A 6,733-nucleotide genomic window follows, 5' to 3' on the forward strand; every position below is an offset into this window, starting at 1 on the left:
CTATAACATTGGGCCTGTGGAAATGTCAGAAGTCAGCCATGTTAATGTGAGAATAAATTCACAAAGTGGTTAAAATGGGTGATGTCACTCATGAGAGATATCTTTATGGGGACCGGTTCTTTTTTTGTTCAAGGCCACCATTTGTAATATTTTCACTTTGCACCCAAATCCCAAATGGGTACTTACCAACACCTCCCATGCCTTTGTGGTGCAGGTTATATGCCAGTGCTTTTGTAAACATTGTAGCTCGCTCTAAAGTTCCTGCTGGTGGAATATAGATATTATGATTTGGGTTTGCTTTAGTTAATTTTTGTAACATTAGCATTTTAGTTTGGTTTTGTATGTTGTTTTTGTTGCCTTTATATTCTTGTGCACTGACTGACACCAAATCAGAGGTTGATTGATAAAAAACAATTGCAATTGTGTGCATCTTGAGTGTGGGGAGTGGCAGTCTAATTAGGTGGCCTTTATTTTGCAGATACCGCCGGGTGTGCGTGGCCGTGACCAGAAGGATTTCCCTGGACCTGAACGTCTCCTTGTCGTGTCCCCTCCTCACGTAACATTTTTAACTTTTAGTTTAGTTCATTATCTAGAAGTGTTACATATTTTTATTGGTATTATTGTGATTGTTTTATGGCATTTTAAAGACCACTGTACCAGGGCTTTTATTTATTAAAGAAACATCTGACTTTTGCCTGTTTTCAGTGATTTTATCGTTACTCTCATGCAAAGTTTTAACAAAACCCCCGAACAGGCCACAAAATAAATTGCTGTGTTCAGTCTCTGAAAAGTTGTCAGCCCTGTTTAACCCATTCTGGACAGGAACCCCTTCTTGTTTTAAGCATTATGTTATTCTTTAGTTGTTGAAAAATAGCAGATCTACAAGCTCATAGCGTGGCACTGAGTGCCATGCTACAAGCTTGTAGATCTGCTATTTTTTTTAATTCGTGAAAACGTGGCGCAAATCTTTGAATATATATTCTTTCAGAGCGAACATTTTTTCACTTAATTTTTATTGAAGGAAGAACAGACACAAACAAAAAATCAACTAACAAGACAATACGGGTAAGAAAAAGAAAAGAAAAAGGCTGCATTTTTCATATTACAATACAACATTCAATGAAATCCTATTGCAATATCGCTAGGCTGAGAGAAGAGATTCCACTTTTCCCATTTTTTATAGAATTTATCCTCTTGTAGTCTCAGTATGAATGTTAGTTTTTCCATAGAATACAGTTCCTCAATAATGTCCATCCATTGATCTTTCGTTGGTGGGTCCTGTTGGTACCATGCAGCGTCGTGTGATTGCTTTTTTACTTGATGCTAAGAGGATCTTGATTAAATATTTATCATGTGTTAGAAACTCTTCTGGGATATTTCCCAACAGTAGAAAAGAAACAGACAGAGGTATCTCAAAACACAGAATGGTCTCCAAGGTGGAGTGAATATCCTGCCAGTATTTCTGAATTTTAGGACAAGACCAGAAAATATGAGCGTGGCCCGCTTCCTTGTGGCCACATTGTCTCCAGCAAGGCTGATCTGTTTTCAGTTGTGGAACAATATATTTTCAAATTGGGGTCGGCGGCCAAATACACATAATTCTGGTGGTCCTTGACATGAAATATTGAGCACCACTGACATAGAAACATGAGGTATTTCAGAAAACTGATTTCAGAAATGATGTAATATTCTGAAACTTGATAGAGAGTTGGTAACCAAATGTGTAAAATGAAACCAAATGGTCCTCATTTAGTTTACTTTTACGCTCCCAAGGGTTAAATTGTTACTAAACATCTGTGTTGAATAGGTCTTAATAAACACGACGTTTATACAGTTGTAAATTGCTTTATTTTGCGAACACCGGCTGAACATGTAAACATGGTTCCCTCCACATTTCACAACTGAAAACCCGCGCCCACTGCGCATGCGTATATCACCTCATGTCCGTTGCCGTAAAGGAAACTATCTAGAACTGTCGTAAAGTGTACAATAGAGAGCAACACAAGTTAACAATCTCCCTCTTCTTTCTTTAAAATAAAAAAAAGATTCAGCCATCCCATAAACCAAGTGCAAAGAAGAAAAGACAATAGAAAAACATTCAAGAAAAATAACAAAATACAAACTTCTCCACTTTTTTTTTTTTTTTATACATTTAGGCTGGATGCCATATTCCTTCACAGAGTGCTTTCAAGAGCACTAGAGGTGACGCTCCCTTTTTAGTCAGACAGTCAGCGAGTTGGGCTTTCGTCACTGACCAAAGCACCTTTTTTATTGTTTTACTCTGAACGAGCTCTTTGATGCCGCTTATGTCTAACCGAAGTCTCTTCTCTGTGACCTGTTTAGTGGACTTAAGGGCATCGTAAAGCGAGTGATTGTCAGTCACACAGACCAACCCGGGAGCATTCAAATCGGCAGTCCCAGTAGTGAGCTCAGAAAAGAGAGTGGCAAGGAAAATTGCATTGTCAATTCCATCCGACATGGCAAGAGTCTCTCCCGCAAGTGTGCTCCGCACTACACGTCTGATCCTCTTCGATTGCCAACAGAGAGGAGAAAACTTTCCGCTTTCCCCCATGAGTGTGATCAATGTCCCCCCTTGTGTACCTCCATCTGGCAAGTTCCCCAGCGAAGCATCACTGAAAACAGTCAAGTTCAAAGCATCATTATTACCCAAATGCTGAAATTTCAGAGTAACCTTTTCAGCTTTTAGTTTACGAATCACCTTATTTGCATCATGAATGGACTGTACAGTAGCATTTTTTAGAATGGATGCCAAAATACAGGCATCAAACATAGCATCAGGTCTGGTTTGCCTTGCAACCCAAAGAATTTGTCCTATTTTAGATCTCAGCTGCTCTCTTTCAGTTTCACTAAGAGCTGAATCTCTTTGCATAGCACGTGCTGGCTGCATGTGGATGAGTTGCATGTTGTCAATATAGCTCTGCTGATGCATCTCTATGACACCATTTACAGTGACAATATCCAGTCCCACATAGCAGAAATTCCCATGTTCCTCGCGTCCCACATGGAACGCAGACTTCAGTCGAGGAATCACATCAGTTACAAAGTGTTGCGAACCGGCCCAGAGAAAATCATCTACATGACATGCCAGTACCCCTTTAACTCTGCATTGGTCATCTAACCAATAAAAGACTGCAGGATCCACTTTTGACACTTTACCACCTGTACTCAGCATGATTTCTTTCACTCTATTATACCAATAAAGTGATGCATCAGCAAGACCATATACACATTTCTTTAGTTTCCATAAAATCCCTTTACTGTTTGCTTCCGGGGGTGGGCGGACATGAATGTCCCTTGACAACTCCATGCCCTGCAAAAAGGCAGATTTAATGTCCATAGAATGGACTTTCCACTGATTTTGGCAAATCACTGCTAGCAATAACCTCAGGGATTCAGAGGCACAGGTCGGTGAATCTTTCTGCAGCTGTTGAGTATTAAACTCTTCAAACCCCCTGGCTACAAGCCTAGCTTTAGGTACAATACCCTTGTCAGTTTCTTTTAGACTACAGACCCAACGGGTGGAAACACATTTTTGGCCTGCATCTTCAACCTCTTCAAAAACATCATTATTTTTCCAGTTGTCAATCTCTACTTGTTTTGCTTCATCAAATGATATGTCTTTTGTTATAAGAACATCAGCATCCCTGACTTCTGAATCGGATTCAATGTTGAGACTATTCACACGTGACAGATCAACTGCCTCTTTTTGACCATGACCCCCATCATTTTCAATAAATTGCAGGTTATACCAATTCTTGTACCCTCCTGTGGCTTTGCCTGCCCTATTAAGGACTTTAGCTCTACATAGAACACTTTCATCTCTTTTCATAAAAGTTACAGTCTGTCCTGCTTTTACCTTGACACTTGCAGAAATCACAGGGTTATCATCATAGACATTGTGCTCCATTTCAGTTTGTGTTACATCATTTTGAGTCACTAAAGTATGTGCTCCCTCTCCTGCATTGGACTCCCTGTCACTTTCCTGTTCGTTGTCTGTGTTTTGTTCAGTAAATGAGCTACCTGTGGCTCCGTTCACCACACTGGTTTCACTATCTGCTGCTTGGTTCTGTACAATTGTCTCACTGTTTGTGTCATTGAGAACCTCATCTTGAACACGTGTGTGTATCTTATTAAGCCTTAAGTGATGTACTCTAACAAGGATACCACCATGTCGTACAAATACAACAGCCCCATCCTGACCAATAACTACCCCTGGTCCCTTCCACTCTGTACTGTCAGCTCGTTTGTAATAGACTTTGTCTCCTGTCTCATACTTTTCATCTGTGGGTCTGAGCTGCTTACGTAGTGCTCTCCTTATCCTCTCTGAACATTCAGATTCAGTGAAAGCTTTCCTAGAAGCATGCAACGCTGATATGTGTTGCCCTACCCTTGCACTTACTGTAGTGCCTTCTAGTGCAGGTAGTTTATCAATCAATACAGAAGGAAGGTTAGGGTTTTGACCAAATACCAGTTGATGTGGGCTATAACCATGAACACTGTGCATACAGTTCTTAGCCATAAGGGCCCAGTCTAGGGCAGTGTGCCAGTCACATCCGTTTTCTTGTCTCACCTTCAGGAGGATGTCAGTGAGAGTCTGATTATGTCTTTCCAACAGCCCGTTGCTCCAGGGACTGTATCCTGCTGTTGTCCTCGTCTCGATGTTGAAGTTTTCCGCCATATCTCTGAACTCTGCGTTATTGAACTCTCCACCGTTGTCGCTGTACAGAATACGAGGGGGGCCGTGAACACTTATCCATGTGTGGATAAGGGAGTTGACTATTTCAGAGGCTTTCTTCGTTTTCACAATACTGCCTGCGCTGAAGCGTGTGAATTGGTCAATCACATGTAGATACCATACTCCTGGCTCCAACTCGTGCAGGTCCACCGCCACTGTTTCATTATACTCTGAAGCTAGAGGCAGACCAACAGCTGGCTTCGGCTTAGTTTTGCTGTATCTCTGACATATGTCACAATCATGCACTATTTGTTGCAAAATAGTGAGGCAGTCCTTGTCTTTGTTTCCCGAGCTCTGGATTAGCCTCTGCAGCCTGTCTGCAGATGCGTGGCCAAACTGTTTGTGTAGCTTGAGAAGGACTTTGCGCTTTTCGGCTGAAGACATGTTTTCTGTCACTGTCAGGGCTTCATCTTCAGCTGTCGCTGCAAGTATCACGTCATCTTTCATTCGCTGTGTTGTGTTGTCTTTGTCTCTTATGTCTACACAGTAGTGTCCTGAGCTAGTAAACTCAAGAGGAATCTGCTGCTTAAACATTACTGCTCTGTCATTCTCCATGTCTAAAACAGTTCCTGCCTTCTTCAGTGAAGATTTACTCAGCAACAGTGGAATGTCAGCATTGACCACTTCTGCCTCAATGTGACATTTTGTGTGTCCTATTTTAGCAGGTAGTTTCACTTTTCTGGTGGAATATACCAAGTTGCCATCTCCAAAACGAAATGGTCTGGAACTGGTATTTTCTGTCTTCATCATTTTGTCTGCCTGCTCTTGACTAAGACCATTAACAAAACTGTCAAGCCATTTCTCCCCACATACAGTACGAGTGCATGCAGTATCTATGATGGCGGATCCTACTGATTCAGTTATGAAAATCTCTGCGTCAGACATGGGGTTATTTGTCAACAACGTGATGTTAACTTCATCTACATTTTCGTCTTCAGTTAATCTTACTTGTTCGTTCTTCTTGTGGGGACAGTCCTTGGCCCAATGAAATGTGCTTTGACACACAGCACATCTCGACCGTTTACCGAACTTATCCAATGGGTTGGTGCCCGGCAACAATGTCTTTTCACTCCTTTGTTGAAATGTCGTGTTCCGTCTTCCTTGTCCTTGTCCTTGACGTTGTCGTTGTTCAGTGAAGAAAGCTGCATCCTGGTTTAGTTGTATCCCGCGTGCCGATCCTGGCGCCGTCTTCCCTCCAAAAATCCGCTTGAGTGCCGACTTCATCGATGCAAACTTTAAATCGGGGCACGCCGTTAGTGCTAGTTGTCTGTCTTTATCATCGAGGCAGGCCGTGTCCAACAGCTTGAAGGCTAACACCGCATCTGGAAGCGCCATGTTGTACTTCTTGATTCGGTTGTAACGCTGCTCAAAGTCGATTATGTAATCTGCCATGGATACCGAACTGTCTTTCATTAAGCGATCAAACTGAGAATACGCTTCGTACGCGCGGTCCTTTTCTTCTTGCTGAAACACGCCGTCCAGTTTAGCTAATAATGTCTCCATACCAGTGTCATTGTCCAAGTCTTCTGCTGAAATCTCCATCGCGATTTCCCTGGCTCGTCCTTCCAGTCCCAAAGCCACTGCAAGAGCCTGCTTCTTCTTGTCGAGTTCGGTAACTCGCGACCATATATTGATCTCATTTTTCCAACCTTCATACGGCTTGGTTTCGTCAAACTTCGGCGGTACTCTGTAGTTTGCAGCCATCTTCAAACCATCCTCTGCTACCAATGTTGAATAGGTCTTAATAAACACGACGTTTATACAGTTGTAAATTGCTTTATTTTGCGAACACCGGCTGAACATGTAAACATGGTTCCCTCCACATTTCACAACTGAAAACCCGCGCCCACTGCGCATGCGTATATCACCTCATGTCCGTTGCCGTAAAGGAAACTATCTAGAACTGTCGTAAAGTGTACAATAGAGAGCAACACAAGTTAACAATCTGCATTACAAGAAGTCTACACAATTAGAGAA

This window comes from Protomyctophum bolini (assembly GCF_963924005.1).
Source record: "Protomyctophum bolini genome assembly, chromosome: 4".
Taxonomy (NCBI): Eukaryota; Metazoa; Chordata; class Actinopteri; order Myctophiformes; family Myctophidae; genus Protomyctophum; species Protomyctophum bolini.